This window comes from Misgurnus anguillicaudatus, chromosome 19 (genome assembly GCF_027580225.2).
Source record: "Misgurnus anguillicaudatus chromosome 19, ASM2758022v2, whole genome shotgun sequence".
In the NCBI taxonomy this organism is placed as follows: domain Eukaryota; kingdom Metazoa; phylum Chordata; class Actinopteri; order Cypriniformes; family Cobitidae; genus Misgurnus; species Misgurnus anguillicaudatus.
The window spans coordinates 17,518,222-17,545,732 of NC_073355.2; the positions used below are offsets into that span (position 1 = coordinate 17,518,222).

Genomic DNA, 27,511 nt, shown 5'->3' on the forward strand with positions numbered 1-27,511 from the left:
ATGCAAGAGACACGGTCAGCTTGCCGGTTATATGCTCTTCAGGACCATATGGGGTCTAAATCTCCTGTGGACATCATCCCCTTTACGACTCACCCCGTCATTTTTACATCACATGTAGGTCAGGGTCTTGTCAAAACTATACATGGGGAGAGCATTTAGGATAGCTGTAAAGAAAAAGGGCTATTAGGTGCTTTTCATATTCTAAATGCAATAAACATACACTACATGCCCGCCATGTTCTCTGCTTGATTTATAAAGAAAAAACATTGCAGTGCATGTACTGTATATTAGGTATGTGGCACATGGCGGTTGTCCGTGATGCAGGTCACAGTTGGACATGAATGTTAGTGATTTAAGAGTAGAGGGTCAATGGATGGAGCATATAGTGATGCTGGAGATGGGTCACAGTTTGGGTTAAAGGTAGCATACGCCAGGGCAGCTGCAAAATCTGCCCTGCCAAGGACGCAGTGCTTCCAAAGCCTGCTCTGTGCCATTAAATGGGTCATTGAACAGCTAAATGGAGTCATTATGATGACTAACTAAAAGAATAGGACACAAACCCATGAAGCTCGTCTCTGCTAAACTCTGGGTTCCGCCGCTTTTGGGCTTTCACAGGCTTGTGCTGTATGGCAGCTGTCTAAGGTCCTTTGACTATCACCTCTTTCACTGGAATGCAAATGACCAGATCACGTGACCAGATCATCAACAAATCCCTGCTTCACTGACATTGACAACACTAAGAGTATCCATAGGAAACAACTTTGTATTTGGGGATAAACTTTTGGCATTATTATAATCCATATTATTGTAGTCACTCACGGACCACCCAACGTTTATTAATTCACAGTCTGATAAACTGTATGGAAGGCATCATGCATTATTTGTTGTTCTAAACCAGTTTATTTAATATGCTTAACACAAATGAAGATATTTTGAATAAATGATGTTAAGCATACCATTGACGAAACCAATTGACTTCCATAGTATTGTTTTTTCCTACCGTGAAAGTCAATATGTACCATCAGTTTTGAGTTAATTATGAAAGATTTTTCATTTTTTGTGTGAACTATCCCTTTTGCTAAGCACATGAATTACTAGGGTTTAAACTTATTACACACTGTATTATACATTTCTAACAAAGATCCAATACTGTTTCCCCATCCTATAATTTGAAGATTTAAGTCAACAGGTCAGCAATAAAAGTGCTAATGAAAAAGCACAGAGCAAATGTGGCCTAAACGTCTGATAAAATCCAAGTGGTGTGTTTTGCTATTCTGATGCAAAGGACAGGCAGATGGCCATTAATATCCATTTGTCTTCATTTGCAATCACGTTATATCATTCAGACTGATTGCAGTGTATTCTTTCTGTCCTATCAGCAGAAAGTGCTCGATTACTTGGTCTGACTCACTTATCATTGACAGATCTGTCTCTTGAATCCTAAAACAATTTATGAAGATCAATGCACAGAGTAGAGGTTTATACAGTACTGTGCCGCAGCTGATACATGACAGGGAATGTGTGCAGGGCCACCCATCTCTGATATGGCTCATTTAATACCCTGCCGCTTAACCGTAAGGAAGTTAGAGAATATATTGAAATTTTCCATCTGAGCAAAAGCATTGAACACGAGCTGACAGGCAAATCCACTAATAACATCCGGCTTGATCTATTGCTGTTGGTGAGACTAACATGTCGCTTAAACTCTTTGGAACCAAGGGCCCCATAGTTTGTATGATGCCATGTTACCTATAGATATGAATAAAGGCTAGATGTTTTGCCCGTGCTGTTGGCCAATTGAGTGGAACGTCCTCATTTGGCGGCCATCTTACCACAGGCAGCTTGCATACTCGTAGCATTGAGTTTTAATGGTGCATGTACTTTTAAATGACCAAAACTTGCTTAATTTTCTACCAATTTTCAAACGGTTTGGTTTGTTATAAACATCAAAGATGTACCTATGACACTGCATACTCTGCATACTTATACAAAAAAAAGTAAAACATGTTAAAGCATCCAGGATTATAGATACGTTACTGTTTAAAAATTGGTAGAATATTTAGCAAGTTATCGTCATTTAAAAGTATTTGCACCAATAAAACTCAATGCTACAAGTGAGTGAGCCGCCTGTGGTAAGATGGCCGCCAGGTGATGACGTTAGAGGCTCCACCGTAACACATCTAGCCTTTATACATTTCTATGATATAACCAATCACGATGGAGCTGTAAATGATGTCACGACTGTTCAGGAAATAAAAAAAACCACTGTAAATACTTGTAAAAATTAAGCATGGATGTCAAAGCTGATTTTGCGGTATTAGGCTATATATTGCCAAACACATGCATGTGTCTAACATTTTTACCAAAATCAAACTCGGAGGGAGATTGACAAATGGATGGTGGAAATTGTGAGTGAATACTATGTACAGGCTAGAATGCAATGAAAGGATACTATGTATGTGCAAGCAGAGCCTAGAATTTAAAGGTAACATGTTTTATGTTTTCCATAATAAAAGTTTATAAAGCGTTACATGGCATAGGCGTTAGGTATTTAGACGGTGATATTAAAAGACGAAATTCAGTACACACCATAAAATTAAGCATACTACTGTATTTATAGGCAAGCAGATGAGGCCAGAATATGAAAGCAACACGCTTAAATACCTCAAGTATCATGTTTTTACTAACGTAAATATGACAATAAAGACGGGGATACAATCCTGCTGAAAAAAACGGCATACCAGCAAGACCAGCATATGTTGTGTTTTGGTGCTGGTTTGCTAGTGAACACCAGCTAAACCAGCATCAAACCAGCATCAGCACCAGCATTAGCACCAGTTAAACCATTATCAAACTAGCATTAGCACCAGCTAAACCAGCATTAGCACCAGCATCCCATGCTGGTCATACCAGCATATGTTGTGTTTTGGTGCTGGTATGCTGGTGACCACCAGCTAAACCAGCATAGACCAGCATGATTCCCCATTGTTCATTTACACTTACCGGTGCATATATGCTGTCAAGAGAAGCTCAAGCCCATGTAAGCCAATCACCGGCAGCGCTGGTGGTGACGCGGACCGGTTCTTCATGTTGGAGGGAGGAGTTGTTGCAGTAGGTGTTCGATGACGTCAACGTACCGCGAGTGCGGTTTGAAATTAGACCTCTATGTGTGATTTCTCAACTCGCTCTCGTGGTACGTTGACATCATCTGTCTGTCGGTTCTTGCAGCGCGGCATGAAGTCGAACACACCTTAAATTGCTGACGTCCGAGCACTCGTCTATGCTCCTCGACATAATGGAACAGCTGTATTTGCAAATACAAACACACGAAACGAGTTTGCACGAACATAAATGTGATCATGGAAGTGTTTAGTGTAGCAGTCACATGTAAACATAGGTAGCACTTTTGATGTAGGTGCAAGCTCTGGTGCATACTCTGTGATGTTGCCTGCTTAAACATCCGTTTGTCTCAGTTTACATGCAACTGTAGATTTTCAAGATCTCCACTCTGGCCGGAGTTTTTAGAAACAACCGGTTTCAGAGGCGAGTTCTCCATTTGCGTGTAAACGAGGGGCACAAACGAAGGTAAATCGCTCAGTTTTTAAAAATAACCATGTACGTGTACAGGGCCTAAGGGAGAACCGTTACATCTGTTTTCTTACAAACATGCAAAGATCACAAATTTATGACAGAGAGCCTCCAAAATGTGGTCACTTCATTCACTGTAGGCACAGGTTGGAGTTTCAAGGTTTAATTGACAGTTTCAGGATCCAATGGAGTTTTGAGGTTTTGTCAAGGTCTTTTCAATTCTTTCATTTGTTAAATTTTGCAAACCCACTGTAACAGTATCCTTTGTTCTATTCGTTTGCCTTCTTATTTCATTGTTAGCACCAGTTAATTGTAATCATCATTGTCATTAGTACCTGTGTTTCTCTTGTGTTCTTCTGTGTATTTAAACCCCTGCTTTAGTTCAGTCCATGTCGGTTTTCGTTAATGTTACCCTGTGTTACCTGTGTTCTCCCATCATCGTCAACCTGAGTTAATAAAGGCTCAAGTGTTTTGTATCCATGTGTGCATTGTCATCTTTATGTAAGTGTATACGTGACACCCACAGGCATACGTAAAGGGGGAGCAATAGCAATGATCTACAAAAACATAAAAATGACAGAGATAAAAAAGTGACAATACATATATATTTAATAATTAAAACAGGTACTTTAAAATATGAACAGATATTAATATGATTATTTTTTGTAGCCACATTGTATAGCAACAGCTTGTATAGCATACATCAGCCCAACCTTGGCCTATAATTAAAACTGTGTAAAAATATAAGACTTCATTTAGTGTGTTAAAATGTGAACATTGCTGTACAACAGCTGAACATTTATTAGTGCTCTCAGTAGATATGCATGGAGCTCGCGGAAAAAGACATACTGAATTAATGGAGTGTTAATAATCGGTAACTCATTAGTGTCATCTTATTTGCATAGCTTATCATTGCATCTTCTGAGCGGTGAATATTAATTTTGAAAGTATTGCAAGATAGCCTATAAATAGAGAAATTATCATTGGATAAAAACACTCGTCATGAAAAAGGGTCATTTTATTAGCAGTGGAGGTGCTGTGAAATATTATTTGTCTCAAAAGTCAGATGATTTGTTTTTGTAATACAATTTAGAAATCTAAAGTCCATTTTTATTATTTTGATACTGTTTTCCTGTTGCTCAATTTTCACTTCCATGTAATAAAATGTATAATCTAATTGGTTAAAAAAATGATATATTTAGACCTTATAATATACATTTACGCAAAGACAAGTTTATGCTGCTGTATATGTGAAAAAAATGTGTCTCTAATTAGTTGTTTCCTTTTTGCAGAGACAGACCAGATACTGATGGTGGATCTCAGAGATGCATGTGATCACTGGACAGTTTAACCCGAACAGCCGGGGTAAGTCATTTTTGGAATGGCTCCATGACCTGAATAGTAGGGGTGTAAAGACCGCTGTGAATAGTGCAATGAGGACCACTCTAAAGCTCAAGTGTTCCCATCTCTCATCAAATCTGACCCCTTTTCAATCATTACCACAATGTGCTTCACATTCAGACATTTCAGGCCTTTAAATGTATTCTGATCTTTGATAATTTAAAAATACAAACAATAAGTATCCATTTTTAAACAAATGCATCACCTTAATAGAAAGCACATTAATTAAGATAAAAAAGTTTCTGTGTTATAGCAAGTCATCACAAAAGTCTCTTTAGAAGTCAATAGGATTTTTTCCATTACATTGAATTACCTTATCACTGGCCTACAGACCACAGGAATGTTTTATAAGTTAGTTTAAGGCTGATTTAGTACTGACACTACACAACAAATTCTATCACCGCTATTTTTGTATACGTCACTGTATACACAAGAGTCAGCAAATGTCTTTGGACACTATGACACATCCACCATGAGTACACGAGATAATGCATTGCAAAGGCCAATACATTCTGTTTAATTCTGTCAAGCTACTGTATATCAGGTGTCTTTGAATGCAGAAGCTTATGTGAGGAGTTTACAGTCCTCTGTTGGGTGTTGTTGATAAAGTAGGACTCTTATATATTGTTTGGCTGTATGTGTTACCTGCAGTAGCCACTGGACTGCCAATTTATGAAATTATCATTGAATTTAAATAGTACTTGAAGCTTAAATTGCTCAGATGGTAGAAAACATCCTTTTATTTGAATTTGCATTTTATTCAGAAAACAAGGATAATTATTTGCATAATTGTTGTCTTAATTATTATCGTGGTTATGTTCTTTTATTTATGAGATTGTTCAAGTCAAACCGGATCTGTCTCTAAAGTCATGGGACCAAAGTCTCTGTTTTGCCTGAATAACCTTAGACTTAATCGTACCAAATGATTTTTAAGGTTGATGGCTCTATTCGTTTATTATATAAATAGTAGGTTGGCAACCTTGGGCAAGTGTGCCACCACTGACATGCACAGATGCAAAGATTGGCCCGAGAGATTAATGTTATGTTTGTAGTTTAAGCTGTTTATTTTACAACTCTTAAAGTCAGTTATGTGACCTAGCTCTTGTTGTAATCCATCACAACATCACACAGACTGTTTTATTCAGGAAACCACATAAGCGTGACGTCAAGTCAAGAGCTAGAAGCTGCAGTTTACTCTGGTTTTCATCATGGTGCTTTTATCAGAAAAAAATCTTTAATAGAGGAGGAAAACAGAGAGTTTGCTGGTAGATTTAGTTGTTGAAAACATGCCAAAAAGTTGCCAACATGTTTTTTTTTAAACATAAACAAAGAAAAAACAACCTGAAGGGATTTTTCTTCCTGCTAGTGTATAGTCACTGACAGAAATTTCAAACAATTTAGGGACAAAATGATTCAAGTGGAATCAAACATGTGAAAATGTGTATGAACACAGCTCTTAACTGTACATAGGTAAAAATTAATAAATCATTACATTAAATCAGAAATGGCTTTTTTCAAAAGAATAGCCTACAATTTTAAACTCTATTTGTGTCGCTTTTTTACATAATGATTATAATCAATATAAAACGAGGCACTGTACTTTTACATTTTCGGTTCGAGCCCCGGCTAGGTCAGGTGACCTTTCTGCACTGCAAAAAAAAAAAATGATTTTCAAGAAAAAAAATCGTAGTATTTTTGCCTTGTTTTCAGTTAAATTATCTAAAAATTCTTAAATTAAGATGTTTTTTCTTGATGAGCAAAAACACCCAAGAAAATAAGTCTAATTTTTAGATCAAAAATATTAAACGTGATTTTGTGCATAAAACAAGCAAAAACAAATCTGCTAATGGGGTAAGCAAATTTTTCTTTAATTTAGTGTTTAAGAAAAATGTTCAAGGTTTTTTTGCTTACCCCATTGGCAGATTGTTTTGCCTATTTTATGCACAAAAAAAATCACTTAAATTAGATATTTTTTGGTCTAAAAACTAGAATTATTTTCTTGGGTCGTTTTGCTCATCAAGAAAAAGCTTCTTCATTTAAGAAATTTTAGATATTTGTACTGAAAACAAGACAAAAATACTAAGGTTTTTTTTCTTAAAAATAATTTTTTGCATGTTCTCTCTGTGTCAGCATGGGTTTACTCTGGCTACTGCGATTTCCTCCCATATACAGCCCAAAAAAAGTTTGGAGATACCAAATTGTCCCTCTCAACCTCTATATGGATTAAATTGTGTGGATCAACTTGTGTGTGGATTAGCCAATTCTCACCATAAATATATAGCCATAGATTCTGGAATGGTGTGAAAGAAAGAAAGAATTCAGTCTCATAGCCTCAGTGAGAAATGTGCATGAATATATTCTGGAGCCTTCAGTGGAAAAACAATCCAATTTAACAGAATTTGCTTGTTTATTATTTTTGCTGTAATATAATTGGCAAAATCAGGTCTGCTCCAGACATGCCATAGGCTTCTGTGATTATCTTTTCACTGATTCCCCTGAATCCACTGTTGTCTTATTAGGAATTATTTTTTCATACAGACGATGAAAAATAACAGTTTATTTAACCATGCAACTTCTATGCAAGAGTTTTATTTATTTATTTTATTTATTTATTTACATATCTAGGCTATATATACACACACAATGATTAAAAGACTGTTTGAAATGTAACTGCATGTCAAACCTGTAGCTATTCGCCATATTAGACCAACATTGTGTCAAAAATTGCTTAATGTGACAGTACGTAACTAGATGAAATAAACTCTCAGAATAAATGGTACAAAAGTTACTTAAAAGTACATATGCACCAACATATGGTACATTTTAGGATCTTTTAGAAGGTACCGTCCCAGTGACAATATTTGGGTGCAGTATGACTACATTTTGGACATACTGCACCCTCCATGTTTTCATAGTCATGTGACCCATATGTCATTTGGCATATGACGTAATCATATGCATAATAAATCATGAGGAATACACTTGGAACCAAAATCACTAAAATATCCACCCAGCTCAGATTTCCAGCACTTTTATTATACTCACCTTTTTGTATTTGACAGCTCCTCAGCTCAAATGGCCTCATGGGATAGTAAAGTGACCATCGAATGCATACTTAAAAATCTATAGCAATAGGTCATCTGAATACTTTATGTCTATTGTTTTCAAATACCACTGTATAAATATAGACACCACTCACCTTGCATGATGATTTTCACCTACTACACTGAAAAAATAATTCATTCAATTTACTAAATTTTTTAAGGTAAGTGGTTGCAATCAAATTATTTAAGCTACATTTAAACAAAAGTTTTTATTTTTTCTAATTGTTTTGTTTAAATGTAGCTTCAATAAATGATTGCAACCACTTACCTTAGAAAATTTAGTAAATTGAATGAATCATTTTTTCAGTGTATGAAAGTAGATGATTTCGACGCAGCGCAACTGATTATCCTAAAAGCTCTTCCCTAAATTCTGTGATTTTTAAAGAAAGTACATTAATATGCATATACCTGAGCATAATATGTCATGCTTTTTTAAAAAGAAATCAAAGAAATGATCATTGGACCTTTGAATGACTCACCTTAAATGGTCCAAAACTTTAAAAACTGAAAACCCAACCGTATGATTTTGCAAAGCCACATTGTACTGTAGAGTACTATAAAGGATGGAAACTCTTAGATCTATTTCTCATTCATGTTTTAATCTTCTTTGTCAGTTACACTTTAATTATCATCTCAGTGTGGATCTACAGCTGACAGCCTCCATCCCGTCTACAGATCGATGCCGTGCACGACTGCAGAAACCATTATGACAACTTAATTTTAGTAAGAACCAGCCGACCCTTTGATGTGTCCTTATAAATCACATTAAGCGGTGAATGTGTGAGCGCTTTAATATTTGATCACAGTGAATGGGCCAGACAGTTTAATTTGCTTAGTTCTTCTGGATATTCTTCTAGACACCGTGCATTCACCACGTTTTGCCTCAAAGGCTATTCACTGACAGCAAGAGCCACGTGTGTTGACTGCTTGGCCGAATCTGTTCATTGAGTTTTGGTGCATTCATTCTAGTTCACACTGGCTGATGCAACACAGACTGTCAGTGGGGCAATGCCAAGAGATTAGATGATGCTTAACTTGCTTGTCTTCAGAGGAGAGATCTAAGACAATCCTGCATAGATATATATTGCTTTATTAATGTGCACATTTAAGATGCAGTACAAACTGAAATATAATGGTAAACATGTAGTAAAGTAAATAAAGTGATATACATTATTTAATAAAGTAGCTTACAGTAATATGCTTTTCGAATATAATCTTTCTGGATCAATAATGGGGATGACTCATCTTGCACTACACACGTTTGTCCAATTCAAATGCACTATAAAATGAGAATTTGAGAAGACATATAACTCGACCTGTCAGTCAATTTCATGGGGTTGTTAAATACGCTTAGAAAGAAGAATATTAAACAAATTTTTGCAAAATTGCAAGTTATAAATCCCAGTCATAGGCAATTTACTGATGATATCATTTTTTATATATGAGTAACAGCCCAAAGTTAAAGCAGTTAAAATCCCATGATGAATGAGAACAGATTTTAAACTTTGCTGCCATCAGCTTTGCTGTCGACAGCTTGTTTGAGTGAGTCTTAGCGGGTTACTCCAACACCCAACTGACTAGACAGTCTGATGGGAGCGAGATTTCAGAGATGTAGCATTGTTAAGCCACACAGCTTGATTTGACTGACAGTTCCCTGTATAATGCAAAGCATTTGAGATTCACTTTTTAGATATCTGCAGTGCCTTGAATCATATTTGTAAACCTCAGGCTGATTCCAAATAAAGACTTATAAGGTTGTTTTCTAGCAGTTAAAATAATGGTGTTACTGATTCAGTAATATACTGCATGAATTTTTCATGTAGAAAAGAAAAATATTACATCTGTTTCCTAACATTCCATATGTAAATAAGTTTATGAGATGCTTTATCCAAACAGTGCATTACAAGGTTTTATCAGTATGTGTGTTCCTTGGGGTTCGAACACATGACCTGGGGCCTCATTTATAAAGTGTGCGTATGCACAGATTTGATCGTTAGGTGTGCGTACGCAAAAATCCACGACAAAGTCCATATTTATAAAAACTGTCTTTGACTTGGAAAAGTGCTTAGTGCCACGTCAGGGTCTGAGAAGACGTACGCACTTTTGCTTGTCTGTATGCTTCAGGTTTTTAGGAATATAAGCCATTCTTGCTGCTCGAAAAGTATTTAAACATTGAGAAGCGCTTTTTTATATGTCTATGACATTAATTAGGCATCGTTTAAAGGCTGAGGTCTGAAACTGCTGAATCAGAATGAAAGGGGTACCCGCATTTTCTGTGCGTAAGTTCGGTTTATGAATCACACGTACGCATTTAAAAAAAAAAGATCTTAAGATCAAATGTAGGATATTTTCTACGCAGCATTTTATAAATGAAGCCCCTGCTGTTTCAATGCTGCATATGTTTTAAAGTGCATTCTTGTCATACATTTCATACATTTCCTGAGAATCAAGCCCATGACCTCGCTGTTACTACTGTTATGTTCTACCAGTTGAGCTACCAGGAAGCTTTGAATACTGTATTATTAATGATGAAGTGTCTTACAAATAACACAGTTTCCACTGTACATCTAGTCTAACAAACAGCTGCACACCACATATGGGTACAACAGTCAAATACTGAAGTACAACATTCTGTAAGAGTTTTAAACCAAGTTTTAATATTAACAAGGAATCTCAGTTTGTTAGGATAGGAAAATATGTGGCAGGGATGCAACAATTTGAAAATCTGGAATCTAAGGGTGCAGACAAATTTACATATTGAGAAAAGCGCAGTTAAAGTTGTCTAAACGAAGTCTGTAGCAACTAGTGATGCGCGGGTCAATGTATAAACAACACGCACCCGACCGCAACTCTGACCGCAAAAAAACAAATTGCACCCGACTCGCTTCCTGGCCCGCATTTTTTAAAAGTAGTAATTGTTTAAATAGTTAATTGTCTTTATTTCAAACGACCCGACCGACCGCGACAGGAATATCATTAAAAATATTTTAAGATGACTCGCAACCGCAGGTGACCACATTTACCCAATCATTTTGGATCAACTTGCGCATCACTGATAGCAACACATTACTAGCAACACATTACTAATGATAAACATTTTTTTATATATTTACGGTAAGGAAAACATCTTCATGGAACATGATCTTTAATAATGAATGGCATTAAAAAATCTATAATTTTGACCAATACAGTGTATTTTTGGCTATATCAGTGCCACTCATGACTGGTTTTGTGGTCCATGGTCACATATCACCGTGGGCACTTTTTCTTTGTAGACTTTTTGGGGGGCTCTCTATTCTCACCATCAATTTGGGAGATTTTTGGTCAGTATGACCGATTTCATTTCCACATCTTATATTGCATGTTACCATTTTGCAGTGGAAATGATTGCGATGAAAATTACATTTTTTGGAATAAAATGACAGCTAAAGCTATTTCAGAGCTAGTTCCTGCATCAAAAATGATTAAATAATGCTTTTGCACTTTTGCATAATTTGACAAAATTATAGCTTGATTGTTCACAAGTGATGAACTTCATGTCTCATATTTCACATGCTTTTACCGCCACCTTTGTCTCCATTATAAAGTAGGAAACACTACTTGAAAATTATTTAAAAATAGTTTCCAAAACCTTATTAGAACAAAAAGAAACAAGTTAAAATCTCAAAAATCTAATAAAAATGAATTCCTGGGACATAAAAGTGCCCGTAGTTGAAGAAAAATCCATTAATGTGTCAAGTTGCTATGTTGCTTGGTAACCACATACCGCCTACAGTTAGGCTAATGAACTATGTTACTTGAGGGATAAATAGTTTATTACGACTTACGATGATTAATAAATGCAACACTTTATTGAACATCGTGATGTCTTTTTCATTTTGTTTCTGTTTTATGAAAGCAATAAGCCATTTGTGACTCTGTTAGGAGGCATTGCATCTTGCCCAATAACACCCATCACCCGTTGTAAAATCAACGTAATGCACTGCCTCTCCTGTTTATTGCATTAGCAGATGTCTCCTTTAAAGTTTTCTCTCACTAATGAATCCCCCCAAGTTATTCACAATCTCACTTTTCATCAATATTCTTTTTTCTTGGCTTTAGGACCTCGGGTCACCCTGCCCTCTCACATCATATACAGCATCATATCTTCCCCTCATAAAGAACGAGAAACTCCAGAATGTTCCGCCTCGTTCCACTTTCTACGTGTTTTTGACTCTGTAATACACCAAACAGAAAAAGTCCATCCCCGTCGGCTCGTCGTGTGACTTTTCAAAACCCCTGAAGCCTAACGTCTCCTCCGAAATAGGTAAATATATTTCCGCTGCGCCACTAATGTTTCTCTTCTCCGCAAATCAGTCGGCCGCATTTCGTAAATGTCATCATTTTTATTTCCAGCTGAGGAGAGACACATCCCTCCCACAGCCATGGCCATTAGCTCCACCGTACAATCATTTCATCTATATGGGGCATGAAAAAGAGCTACAACGTGCTGCATCAGCGTAAAGCAATTGTTCATCTCTAATGACTTACATTTAGAAAACCAGCTGCATTGCTGAAAGCGGAGAGGATTAATACAAGCCAATTGCGCCTCCAAAACTGGCGGCGGACGTGATAGCTTATCAGCCCACATGCAATTCCAGCCTTCCGTACGGCAGAGAGCCCATTAGAAACGATTCTCCCAAAGAACCCCTCTGATGGGAAGTGTCTGATAAACCAGACTGATGAGATAAATAGTTCATGCATTATAAATAACATTTCTGGTAGACTTTTCTCCTCAAGAGAAAATCCCAGATCTCTACAGCCTCTGACATCAAATGTCCCAGAATGATGCAAATATCTGATGCTCTCATGCTACTGCGGGTGTCTTTACACACACAAATATTTATTTATTTATTTCCTTTTTTGTCCCCGTAAACATATACACACACCGAAACGTACTGAAACCATGATCCTAAAACTGCGACACACACACCGAATATAATATATGTGTGTGTGTGTGTGTATATATATATATATATATATATATATATATATATATATATATATATATATATATATATATATATATATATATATATATATATATATATATATATATATATATATTAGGGCTGTCAATAGATTAAAAAAATTAATCTAGATTAATCGCATGATTTCATGAGTTAACTGCGATTAATCGCAAATTAATCGCACATTTTTATCCATTCTAAATTTACCCTAATTTAACACTTTTCAGGTTTTTAATATTCTAATCATATATACACATATATAGATGCTTTATGCAAATGTATGTTAACAATAGCCTGTTTACATTTTTAACAGGATCATCAGCCATTGTTTTGTATAGTAATTTTCCTTTAAGAAGATTTTTCTTTCTCCATTTTTGTTTGCTGCTGTATCATTTGTGACCTGTGCTGGCAAGTTGAGTCAGAATTAGCCAATTTAAAAAAAAATAGTTGTTCATATTTTGACATTCTCTATTAAAACATAGAACAATGCATGATTTGTTGAAATATAACAAAATATGACAGAACTACACGTGTTTGAAGATGAAAGAGTCAAATTACCACAAAAATTACCACATCCATACATTATATTACCACATCAATACCTTAAAATCACTGGTAAAACTAATAGATTTAGCACACACAAAGCAAAAACATCATCAATGTATGTTCAACTTTTTTCCTTTTGTTTGATTGACATTGAGACAGACTGCTTAAAATCTAAGTGATCTAATATAATGTTACACATCAGATATTTTTACCCAACAGTTAACCAAACATTTACTTAAGACATAACAGATTATAGATCCTACCTGCGTGAATTCTTATCAAAACAGATATTTGTAAAACTGTAATTTTGTGTAGATGTCTATATATCCGGGTCGCGCACTCGCGCGTCTGTGTGCACGCGCTTCAGATGTCAGTCAGTCAGTCAGCGTGAGGAGATCGCTTTTGAGTCTTGTCGCTCTTAATAACTCTTTAACAATAATCAGGTACCGAACTTTATCTCTCTTAATGACTCTTTTAACATCAAGCAAGTCCTGCAGTCTATTTTATAAGTCATGCATAAAAGCGAAACCAAAATGAATTGAGACGCATTTTTGTATTAGATTAAGCATTAGGATGACGGTAACGTTACACCTCTCAGACGTATAAATAAAGATCATTTCAGATGTCCAACGAGCATTTAAAGCATTGGATTTGGTAGACGATTTGCTTAATGTTCTTATTTCTATGAAAACCTTTTACTCATTTAGAGAGAGTCACATTTGTCTGCGTCTCTGTTCATTCAACTGTATGGGCTGGACCAAGGGTCAAACAGAAATTGCGCGTTGCGTTAATCTCCGTTAATAAAATTAGTGGCGTTAAAATGAATTTGCGTTAACGCGTTATTAACGCGTTAATTTTGACAGCCCTAATATATATATATATAGTGTAACTACTGTAGCATGTAAATAATGCACATAAATAGCGTGAGCAAGAGCGCTCAACAATTATATCAAATCAACAGGCACGTGCAACCTAGCTAGCAGGTTGCTCAAACAACAAAATCACCAGCTAACTTACTTTAAATTTCCACGTCTTTCTCTCTTTTCGGCCGTGTGGTGTGAACCGCGTCCGCGCTATTCTCGGAGACACACTTGACAGCCTTTTATGCATCAAAATTATTATTTTTTTTTGGACGACCCGGTTTAGGCAGTAGGGTTTCCCAGCTTAGGCGGGCCGCCCGAACTGCAAAGTGCTGCGGGAAACCCTGACGTGATGGTTCGATTCTTTGACTGTCTGATGCATATTCATACAAACCTGGAAAAGCACTTTGTTAATTTGGCAAACACTAATTTAATTGGCTGATTGTATGCAACTGTTTAGATGTAAGTGCACACGGAATCTGTCTGTTATAACATATCGTCACTGTCCGATAAAAAACACGTATTTCCATTTTGCCGATTTTGAGATTTTTCGACGGATTGAATGACCAGGTTCATTTCCGTATACAGTATGCTTCATATATCTAAATGGCCAATGAAAAGTTGTGAAATCATGTTATCTGATTTTCACGTATATCCATTTGCTGTCAAAGCTGTCAATCACGCCGCGTATCTCCCGCCCTGTGGAACGTCTCGCCGATCTCGTGAAGTTTCATCGAAGCTCAGCACTGGATAGCCGAATAAAGATAGCCTGGTGAGACAATGACTTTCCTTCATCGAGGTAAACGTTTGCCCCCCGACGCCAGACGTACGTCTAGGAGTGACAAAATTACAGTAGGACTGTGCAAACAAAGTATCTGTCTAGCATTACCATGTCAGTGTATTGATTCATTGTCCCTTCATAGTTTACATTTAATAAATTTATAATTAATATTAAATAAACTAAGCATATTAAATAAACTAGGACATAGGCTATTTAATAAACTGAGCGTATTCATCTGTCAATATGAAACGTGACTTGGCCATTCTAATTAATGAACGAAAGAACACGTATCGACCACCGTTACTGTAAAATATGCACATATGTCCATTTAAACTCAATTTTGGTCAAATGTGGATTATATCATTACACTGGCAAGAATATGGTTACATGTAAAGATGCCGTACCAAGTATGACAACACAACATTCAACTGCTTTTGAAATACAGTGTTTTTTTCACTTCCTGAAAAGTAACCGTTTTGGACATACATGAGTTTCATCGGCAGCGACAATATGCTTGTGTGGATAAAGTAATTGCTGTATTGACAAAGATTAGTGCCATTACACAATAGACAGAAATGTATATAATAAAATGTATCTGTGAAGTAGTCTTAACTTTTGGACAAACTGAAATTAAGACCACTAAACTCATTTCAGAACCCCACCCCTAAACCACATGTCAAAATCAATCAGGTTGCTTTACATGACAATAAGAAGTACAGTAAATGGGTCTTGCTACAGTGTTGATGTTTGTGAGACTGAGTGTCCGATGACTTGATCCCAAGGCTTATTTAAATGGATTATTGTAGTAAATCTAAGATTAGCTCTTGAAAACACAATCACTTTGTTTTGGTTTAACAAGGGGCTTGCTAAAACACAAAAGCGTTATTTAAACTTGATTGCAAAGCGACTTTATTATTTAAAATTACGTTTAGGAATTAATGACACACTTTGCAAAGTGCAAAGTCGTCTTTTGTAAAGACCAAAGCTCTCACGTGGCTCTGTTCCCCAGCAACAGTGAACGGTGTACCAGAGGAAGGGCTGGAGGCCCTGAGCAGACTGAGCAGACGGCCCCACGATCTGCTGTCCATGCTAATGATAACACATAAGACCCGCAATGGCCTGCGTGCACTGTGCAATCATTTGTAAAAGCTGGATATCATACAAAGAGATGCAGATCATCCATATGTACAGTCCATATGTAAAAGTCAAGCGTCTGCTTCCACTGCACTATTAATAATGAGTATAATTAGAGCTTGCTTGTTAATTGAAGTTCACTCGGGCTGAGAAAGGTAATGATGAAGAAGAAAAATGTGAGTGGAGTCTGAGGAGCAGCTGTCACATGTTCACTACAGCAAATGTGTTTTTTCTCACCACTGATGCGCAGATGATGAAGAACACAGGGATACTCTACAGAGCTCGAGCTCTCATATTTACACTTGGCAGACAGTTTTATCCAAAGCGACTTACAGTGCATTACAAGGTAAACGTTTTTATCATCATGTGTGTTCCTTGAGTTTGAACCCATGACCTTTTGCACTGTTAGCACAAAACCACTGAGCTATAAAGTATGGTGACCAGAGGTCCTTGTTATCATGGGCTTAAGATTTCCACAAAAGCTTGAAGAATTTTAACCTACATTACCAATGGCACTTTTCCATTGTATAGTACGCCACGGTTTGGTTTAGGTTGGTTTGGGTCAGCTTACTTTTGGGGGCTTTTCCACTGGGTGCAGTACGTAGTACCCGATACTTTTGGTCGGGGTTCCAAGCCACCCAAGCTGATACCAAAACGTGATGCGAAAAACAATGTAGATCAAGAATTGGTCTGAATCGTCACCACCAGCGTCATTGCTATAATGTAAAGATTAGCTTTACCTACTTAGTGCTAGCTTGCGCAGTCTTGAGTAAACCTGTTGTCATCTGTGCTTTGCTGTAAGTTACCAAACTTCCTTTTAGAAATGAAAACATCCACAGGTTGAGAATCAGGTACACCATAACAGTTTTTTTCCAGACTTGCAGTTTGTGGCATTATTTGCGAAGCGCAAATCCGTATTTATGCTTAAATGCAACTTAAATGAGTCTCAGCGGAGCGTGTCGACTGACGCCATGGGTGTTTGTACAGAATCTGCCATGTGAGACAGAGGTAGTGATAAACGCGATGTGCAAACATCTCTTTATGGTGATCAATTTTAATTTTGTTGCGGACTGAGAAATAAATGAATGTATGGGAATGTACAATGACACTCTCACTTGTATGATGTCACAGCATGAGGCAGCGCAAATATAACGACACGCCTATAATCCCTCCCACTCAAGTGTTACTAAACTCGATGGAAAAGCTAACCAAGCCAAAATGAGGTGAGCTGACCTGACCAAAAACAAACCGTGGGGTACTATGCAATGGAAAAGCGTCATTAGGGAGCATTCACACCAAAGCCTTTACGCCCACGGTTGGCGTATGTTTTCAATTGTTTCCAATGGAAGCTCAGAGTTTTTCAAAAAGCCAGCAGCTAGTAGTTTTCTTTCACGCTGAGCACCAAGAGTTAAAAAAGATTCAACTTTGGGTGAAAAGCTCCGCTCGTCAATTTTAGTTCTCACATGGCCCTCCAATCACAATGGAGGAGGGGCGGGGCTTTACCACTGGAACCAACCAGCGCATCGTACAACGACTGTTAAACAAAGCAGAAGTATCAGAGCTACCAAAGCGCTCAGCTGAAGAAAGCTGGTGCTCAGCTGAAAAACAGTTGGCATTCGGCGTCCTCCAGGTATTTTCAGCCGCGTTTAAAGCTTTGGTGTGTACGCCCCCTTACTGTATAGTGCTTCACCCTTAAAGCTATATGCACCTTTAAAACTACACACTTCACTTTTATTGCTATTGTAAGATGCTGTTTTAATGAGTTCAAAAATCTGCTTAGACTTCACATTTGTCTAGTCAATAGATGCATATTTTAAGTATGCTGTACACACTGTCGTCCTGGGACAATGAGCTGGTTTAAGGCTCAGGAGAACACATTGTGGTAGGCTACAAGCACAACAAAGGTTTAAACCTGAAGGTCACTCACCTCTAAAGAGGGATGTCTGACCATCTGCCATTGTTTTTTGTCGCGTTAAACAGTATATCTGACATTGTTGTGGTCTAAACTCTAAATGAACTCTCACAGTAGTGTTTCTGTAGCTCAACGGCATTGTTTTAGCAGTGTAAAGGTCATGGATTCGACTCCCAAAGAACACACATACTGATAATGTGTATGCAATGAAGTCTGTTTAGATAAAAAATCTGCTAGATTGCTGATTTTATGAGACACAAATCTCACAGGCACTATTGTTGTATGCTGGGACTGAGTACAAACAGTATGGCAAAGTAGAAAGACTTAAGCCATCCACACCATAATCTCTTGTAATCCTCAAAGGGCGAGGTAACTTTGGCACACATACAACAACTACTTAACCTAGGGTTTAAATCTGAGACAACATATCAAGAGAAAGGCAAAGTGGAATATAGATGTTGCAATAAGACTGAATAAAAAAGTGAAGTTCATAGTGACATAAAAGTGTACTGAATGGTGCCACACTGTCAATCATCACACAAGCCTATTAAAGGCTCAAATCTTCCTGCATCCTTCTTTCATCCAAATAAAAACAATTCTGAATACGAATGCCTCGGTATCGAGGCATTCCATCATGGACCGCACTTTTTTATAAAGTCCGGATCGACAAGTGATCTCACCAATCTTTTTATACAGTAAATCGAACCAGATATCCAGCATCCACATCAAACTTGAGACACACTCTGAAGAAACCTCCTCCATCTTACTATCATTTATTCATGTGGCACGCTTTTATGAGCTCTTGAAAGGGTCTGGTATATGGCAATGGTCTCACAGTCGACGTTCCTTGGATGTGGATTAGAGAATGGGAATGCATTTGGGCAGCTCGAGTGCCGAGTACTTTCTTTCAGGCATGAGATGCAATAGTAATGGCTATATAATGCCTACAGTAATCTCGGTGATGACATGAGATAGAGAGGTGTGAGAATAGCATGCTTTGTGCAAAGTGTTCAAAGTGCCATCTAGTGGCATTAAAGGCCTGCTCTTTCATCTTGCTTGGCACTTCATCATTCGCTTCATCTTTATAGCTTGAAAGGACTTTCTCACATGCATTTATCAAAAAACACATTATCGTGCACCGCCATTGGAAAGCTCATCCTTGCCGCATGTATTAAACAGTCACTTCGACAGTCACTGAGCATGATTACTGAAAAGTCAGTGCTGGTTATTTGAATTCACTAGTTAATAGAAAATAATAATAATAATAATAGGGTAAAATAAGTGCACTTGTGTATACACAACATGTATATCGGTGTCTGTGTGTGTCTGTCTATCTGCCTACCTATGTGCCTATCTGTCTAATCTTCTGATCCCACACTTCCTTTAATTTCTCACAATTTTCTTTACAATAAACAGTAAATTTAAAAAAGCAGTGGTGAACTATCTGTTATATCTATGTATCTGTGTCTATTTACAATAGAAGTACAGCAAAAATTAATGCAGGGGTCCACTAGTCTTTGTGTAACTGAAGACTTTGTTCGAAATTGCTGTGAGGATTTAAAGCATAACAGGGAAACCAGAATGTGGATGAGCTAATAAACCATAGATGTTCTTTACAAGTGAAATAGCGATGAGTTTGATTAGATGTTGTCATCTGATATGGACGTTTTCATAATCTGAGCATCACTGACTGTTTGTAAATAAAAATAAGAGAATTATGAACACATTTGAGGAAAGCCAAAAGAATGACGGAGCCCTTAAAGAACCCGTCATGGATAACGGATCTCTCATAAAGATGTCAGCATAAATTGCCCTCATGACAAACTGATATCTGTCTTCACTGAGCAACAAAAGTAAAAAATATCTTTTTAAATCACACATTGACGTTAAAAGCAGAATTGTTAGGTATTAAAACCTGAAATTAAGTACTATAATATACTGAGTAAATAATATTTTATGCCCTGTTTGCATCTTTTGATGGATTGTCCACTAGTGGACTTTTGTTACTGTCAACAGGATTTTTTTAAAATAATGAAGCAGACACATACACAAATTACAACCTGATTGTCTTTGCTAAAGAAATTTGTGCCATTTTGTATGTATTTATAGAACTGTCAAAATATTAAAGGTGGGGTGCATGATCTTTGAAAGCCAATGTTGACATTTGAAATCACCTAAACAAACACGTCCATACCCCAATAGAATCTGGACCTTCTTTTGACATACGCCACACACATACGGAACCCAGGCAGCGATGCCGGTTAGTAGACACGCCCCTTACTGCTGATTGGCTAGAAGTGTGTTATGGTACTCGGCCCTATTCTCTTTTCCAAAGCATTTTTAAAAAATTGTGCACCCGCCTTTAATCTTTAATTTTATTTTTAAAAATTATATATATATATATATAAATGCATGTATATATATAAATGCATGTATATTTATTTAGATTTTTTTATATTATATATAAATGTAAAAAAATATACATCAACAAAAAATTCTTACATTTATACATGTATGTCTGTATATTATCCTGATTAATCTTTTGCCAGCCCTACTTATTTATAATATGCTTGCAAACGGGTGAAATTCCTAATGACTACACAGTCCTTGTGCTTTTATTTTAATAAAACACAGTCGAGTAAACGTTGTCCCTGTATTATGATCATTTATTACTGTCCCTTTTGTAAGTCGGCACTATGGTTCCTGTAAACCACAACTTCTTGACATGCCTCGGCCCGACACGATTAATCCTGACAGTAATGACATTAGACGTTTATCCGCCACATTAACACAAGCATGACCTGAAGAATATTTGGCAATAATGTTCAGTATTGTCTGCTTTGTAACCTTAATGAACCCGCATTAAAATGGAGAAAAAAAAACATGCGCCTCCAGTGCCTCTAGTGGACACTTTACCATCTATACTCTATTACTAACCCTGTTTAAAATAAAGTTCATAAAATGTTTTTTTTTTCAGGCTGTATGATTAAAATAAAGCTTAAACATCCACAAAACCTTACTTTGTAGCGGAAAAAGGTTCAACAGACTATAAGGTAGCATGCACACCAAAGCGTTTACGCCGGTGGCTGGTGCATGTTTTCAATTGTTTCCAATAGAAGCACTACACTTTTCAAAAAATCTGTCGGGTTTTGTTCGCGCTAAGCGCCGGCACTCTTTTTCTGTGCTTACCGCTGAGAGTTGAAAAATGTTCATCTTTGGGTGAAACGCTTAGCTCCTCAATGTCACTTCTTACTTGGCCGGGCAATCACAGTTTTTAGCCATGTTTAAAAGCTTTGGTGTGCACGCCCCCTAATTGGTAAAGAAATGGTTCTTATAAGAACTTTAATTAAAAGTTTCTTTAATATAAAAAAATGGTTCTCCGATGGCATCACTGTGAAGAACCTCTTTATTGAAAAGTTATTCTTAAATCCCAATTTTGTATCCTGTTTCTTATCTTTGCAATTTCTAATTCTTTAATCACAATTTCTATGATTTTGCATCGCACGGCTAATATATTTAGCAAGTCCTCAGGAACCTGAATTTTAAGCTGTTTTTCTCCATGCCTCTTTCATTAGATGTCTGATAATGCGAGAATGTGTGTATAAGCGAGACTTGTGTGAGTATAAGAAGTGCCTGTGGAGGTAATGGTGCGAGCTCAGCTGGGCAGGAATGGCGACCGAGGTCTCCCGGGGAAGCGCAGAGACAGTGAAACAGCTGCGGTCTGTGAGGGGGGTTGGCTGACTCACACCTCTGCAGGAAGTTGAAACCTGGGGTTGGCTGCGGGGCGGTGGATGCGAGGAGGGGGCGGGCCGGCCAAGGAGCCCTGTCAGGGGCTCACTGATGGAAATTACCAAGGCCTGAAAGATGATTTCCCACAGATGGAAGACGGTGGCTGCCACATTTCAAAAAACATTTCGTACCTAATGAATAGCATGAGCGTGGCAAATTTTGTATTCATCAGGCTTCTCCTGGCTTTGAAGAGATTTTTCTCCTCACGCCCTATCTGATTTTAAAAAACATCAATAAGCAGCAGCAATAAAAATGCAAATTCTGAAGTTTTGTAAACAGCCGTTATGAAAATGCGTTAGAAACTGCTTAAATCTCGTTCCCATTTTCCTTAGTACTTTTGTGACACAATCTGACATCTTCTCCATCACAACTCCCTTGATACTAAAATCATAGACAGAGCTTCCTTAATTTACAAGCAGCTCAACCTCCACTATATAACACACACAGTATACAGTAAGTACTCACACATTATAAAGAATAACAATATATCAATATAATTGAATAACAACTGGTAATGCATTGTCTTAGCAATGCATAAGGTCATGGGTTCAAGGCCCAGGGACCACACATAGTGACATGGGCTATACGGATGCGCAGGTCAGGGGTTTTCCCAACTCAGGGGTCCCGCTTTTATTGAATTATTTGGCCCACTCCAGCCTGCCCCCTCAACACTATACTTTTACAACCCACCCCTTAACTATTAAATAGACTTAATAGGCATTGTAATGTAAATAAAACAGGCTTTATTTCAGCCTAAAAGTGCCATTAGATTACATCTCCCCGTAAACTGGCAACAACATATGCTTATGAACCATAGAAACTAGCATGATCATATTAATAACAAGATAGGGTGATGATAAACATTTTCAACTTTACAAAGCAGCATTTCTTGCAAATTTTTCTGAGAACCGGTCCCAAACATTAGATTTAGCAGCTTGACTTTTCTTTTAATGATGTAAATTCCTGACAATATTTCTCCTGCACCTCGTCCTCCATCTTCACTTTTATTTCTCTATTTGTTTTGTTGTAGTAGCTGACAGCAGGGCTGCTTGGCGCTCTTGTGACGTGAGGCCAAAGGTTTTTGTGCATTCCAATTAATATCAATCAAACTGCAGTTGGTTTGTTTTGATTTAAGCCTTCATAACTAAAAAATTACAGCTAAGTAGCACAATAAAACACAATGATAACAAAATAATAAACACAATGATAACAAAATAATAAACATGTTTTGACAAAATTGTAAAAACTGAGTTATCATGTTTTGGAACCAAACTCTTCATATATTTCCAAATATAGGCTATAGGGAATTGCACGCAACATAAGTTTTTTGTTTTTGAATGACCCGCTCCAACCCACCCCACAAATAAAGTGAGAATTTCTTTACCCGACCCAACCCGACCCGTGGGTCACCCGGGGGGCCTGCGGGTTATAAGACGACCGCACATAACTAATAGGCTATACAAATAGTAAGTTACTTTGAATAAAAGTGCCTGCTAAATGCACAAACAAACGTGACTTTTATCGACCCGCGTTGTTTATTTCCCCCCATAGTAGGTACCAAATACAAACTGGTAACTCTCTAGATAAATGCACAATCAACATCAGTTGTATTGCAAACAGACAACCGCATAGCACTTGCCCCTCCCACAAGAAGCGGAGTTTGCCTGTGACGCGCGTCAAATGCTTGCTTTTCCTGCGCGTCTACTCCGCTCTACACGCACGAATGCATTCAAACTGTTCAAGCGGCAAACCACACGCGGTAGACGCGATTTTGCCGCCTGAAACGCAGTTGGTGTAAACTCAGCATAAAGAGTTTTTGCTCTTTGCTCCCCCTACAGGTTGGAAGCGGAATTGTCCATTACCACTGTCGTAAATAATTTTGCCTACTGCAGCTGCAATCTGATTGGATTGTCGGTCTGCCGTAAAGCAAGTTTTTGTAGTTTTCACTCGAACTACAGGACCATGACCCGATGGTTGGAAACTTCTTTTGTGCGGTTTTAGCCGATAGAGGGCTGCAAAGCAAATGTGAAAGTGCCGTTCACCCTGTTTCGAGTGGATGAACGACTGAAATCTTTTTGGATTTTAGTGTTGCTTTAATACTGCAGCTGTAGTTTTTAATGATTGTTCTTCATTCCTGATTTTAAAAGTACTGGAATGTAACCTTGACTTACAGTTTTGCAGATTTTTATCTTTCCTCATTCAAGTTTATTGGAGAAGTAAATGCACTTGCATGACCAATAAATGGCCTTTACCAACATGACTGCCAAGGAACAAATCAAGGGCCTTCTTTAATAACAAAAATGTGCTTCTTTGACAGCATTCTCATCCCTATTCTGGTATTTTAGGTCTCACGACTTTCTGTTACCATTTCTTCTCCTCTTCACTGCCTCCCAGAATATGTCATGTGAAATGATTTCATCTCAAAACCGGAAGGGAAAAATACAACCTTATTTTTCCAAAGTGCCATTTGGCAGGACAGCTCTCAATGTTTGTATCCACCTCCATCCAATTTCCCATCCCGGTCTCCACAGTGGCTATGTCGCTGCGGATAGATCACACATGCAGGAGCTGGAATATTCTGACAGGCCCTATGTCCTCACTGCCTCCGAATTCTCTGCGTGATTGATTCCATTTCTCCATCCAACATCCTCCCCCCCCCAAAGCCTTCGCATCATTCCTCCGTTCACCGCCGTCATTTGCTATTCATATTTCTTCCGCTCGGGGAAATGGTATTTTTGCTTATCTCTTAAATTAAAGTGAAATAGATCACATTGTGTTCAAAGTGCTAGCATTTGTTTAGCTGCCTTTACGCTAGCTGTCTTTCTAGCAGGAAGGGAACGGAACACGGTAAAGTAAAATGAAACCAAGACTGATGGTTTCCGCATTTTTGGCTAGTGTTTTAGATCCCCATTGTCCTTTTTTCTTGATGGAAGCCGGGCGGCAGAAAACGGCAGAAAGAATCCTGCAGGGTGGTTTTAAATGTTTTTTTAAAGGAAATTGAAAGCACTGCAGAATTTGAAATGAAACCCATGAATCAGTTAACCTGTGGGATCTTATGTTAATGCATCTTCGCTCTTTACGTCGTAGCTCAAACCATCTTCTCTGTTTATCCTTGACATGACAGCTGGGGGGTTGTAAGACATCTCACCATATACTCGCATAAAAAACATCATACAGAACGAAAAATCTACTGCCTATTAAAAATAGTATTAATTTACTATACAATATAATGTATGTGCTGTCACTCACTTAACTGAATGCATAAATGTAAACCTCGGATATTATTGCAATAGCAATGTCTGTTTGATGCTCTCCTTTGAAGTGATGCTGATGTAACATTAATATTTGTGGTGGCGAAGAGCATACTATATGCAACAATATGCCGAGGTCCAAATAGCCCATTACGAGTTCACTTGGTAATAGCAAGGCTTCGTAAGTGGTTTCCATGGCAGCAGAACAATGTCCTAGCTGTCTTTTCGGCTGTATCATTTTTACGTAAGAGGGATTCCTTACGCAGGTTTTTCAGAAACTGTGTCCAGTGCTGCTGTGCAGTAAATGTTGATTTCTTATGGACCCTATATACACACTGCTTGCATTCATTGCACGTAACAGGGTTTGCCATCAGTCACATATCATCATTTAGAGTAGAGGACATTCATCTATGCTGTCATCAACTAATACAAGAACAGAGACAAAAGCTGTGTCCGAAACAGCTCCCTATCCACTATATAGTGCACTATATTGGCTGTCGGACATTTTGTAGTGGTGTCCGAAACCTGAGTGAACAACTTCATTCCCTACATTCGTTCACTACTTTTTACCCACAATGCACTCTGATTTTGAGGGTACATTCGATGTGCACTCGCTTACTCATATTTCGCATTATGCAAGGGGAAAAAAAACGCATAAGTGGAATCAGTAAACACCGAAGATACGTTTATACACAATTTTTTGTTCTTGTTGTCACACATTTTTATTAATTAATAAATAAACAACAGTAAATAAATATGACAAGCAGCTGTTTGTTCTCTTTATTATTAACTAATACAATAAACATGACAACGTATGCGACAAACAGTAATGGAACAAACTGTTCGCGCGTAGTTGGACCTTGAATATTTGAGTTTACTCGCTTCATTCGCGCGTGAAAGCAGCACGTGAAATTCTAGTCATTCGAGAAATTCACACGTAAATTTGCATCATGGGAGGGGCTTCTACGACTCCGCTGAGACACCGCTCACTTCCTGTAATCGCGTCACTACTACAGCAAGGTCCTGATTGGTTAACGCGATGTGGAAACCTGCCGAAGTTTAGATTTTTCAACTGGCACGTTTCCCACGGCAACGCTCTATTCATGCGGAACGTAGATGCAGGGTTTACATGAGATGCGGTAGACGCGGCAAGCGCGAGTGATTTACATGTTAAGTCAATGCAAAGAAGCGATTAGGCATCCTGTGGCGCGGTACACGCGGTAAGCGCGGCGCGAATGGCGCAGAACGCGCCACGGGGATGCCGCGTTCTGCGTGAATTGAGCGTTGCCGTGGAAAACCCGCGAGTTGAAAAATCTGAACTTCGGCGGATTTACGCGCTGCATTAAACAGTCAGGACCTTGCTGTAGTAGTGACATGATTGCAGGAAGTGAACGGAGTGGCGGAGTCTCAGCGGAGTCACAAAAGCCCCTCTCATGACGCGAATTTCCGCGTGAATTTCTCGAATTACTAGAATTTCACGCACGGCTTTCACACGCGAATGAAGCGAGTGAACTCAAATATTCAAGGTCCAACTACGTGCGAATAGCGCGTTTTTGCCGCCTCTACCGCGGCTGGTGGGAATGCACCATAAGAAAATAAACTTTACCGTATCACAGCACAATCAATAAAGCCACACAGGTGTAAGGGTTTATGACGAATCTCCGCGACAGCTCTACGGCGCGTGGTATTTTTGTCAGTGTTCGAAATCGCTCACTTATTTTCGTTTCCTTCTTCCCCATATAGTGGACTCAATTGTCATTTGCTATATAGGGAATAGTGAATGAGTGAATGAGAGAGCGGTTTCGGACTCAGCTAAAGGCATCCAATGCTCTGAACCAAGAACAGGAAAAGCTATGATAGAGAAATACCCAATTTTCGCCAACAACATTTCTTCTTTTACACGATGTGAATACTCTGAGTTAAAAGAATTGCACATTTTTCTTCAGCTTTTCTATTCTGTTTTGATTATTTGGTCAGGTCAATCATTTTCTATGTATACCAGGTTTCAGAGGCAGCGGTATGAATTGATGGAAAGGCTAGAAATCATTCTAAATATGAAAGCTGTATATTGATTCATGTTTATTTCTTTCAACGGATGTAAACAATTATTTCTCCTCGCTCTAAAAAATGTGCCAT

General features: G+C 37.9%; 1 protein-coding gene across 1 annotated transcript in view; it reads left to right on the forward strand.

Moving 5' to 3' along the window:
• elfn1a (extracellular leucine-rich repeat and fibronectin type III domain containing 1a) overlaps positions 1-27,511 on the forward strand; it is a 102,737-nt gene that overhangs the window by 51,970 nt on the left and 23,256 nt on the right. Inside the window, exon 2 of the mRNA XM_055190542.2 lies at positions 4,881-4,953. The gene's annotated coding sequence lies outside the window, so the exon portion shown is untranslated. The remainder of the gene's footprint in view (positions 1-4,880; positions 4,954-27,511) is intronic.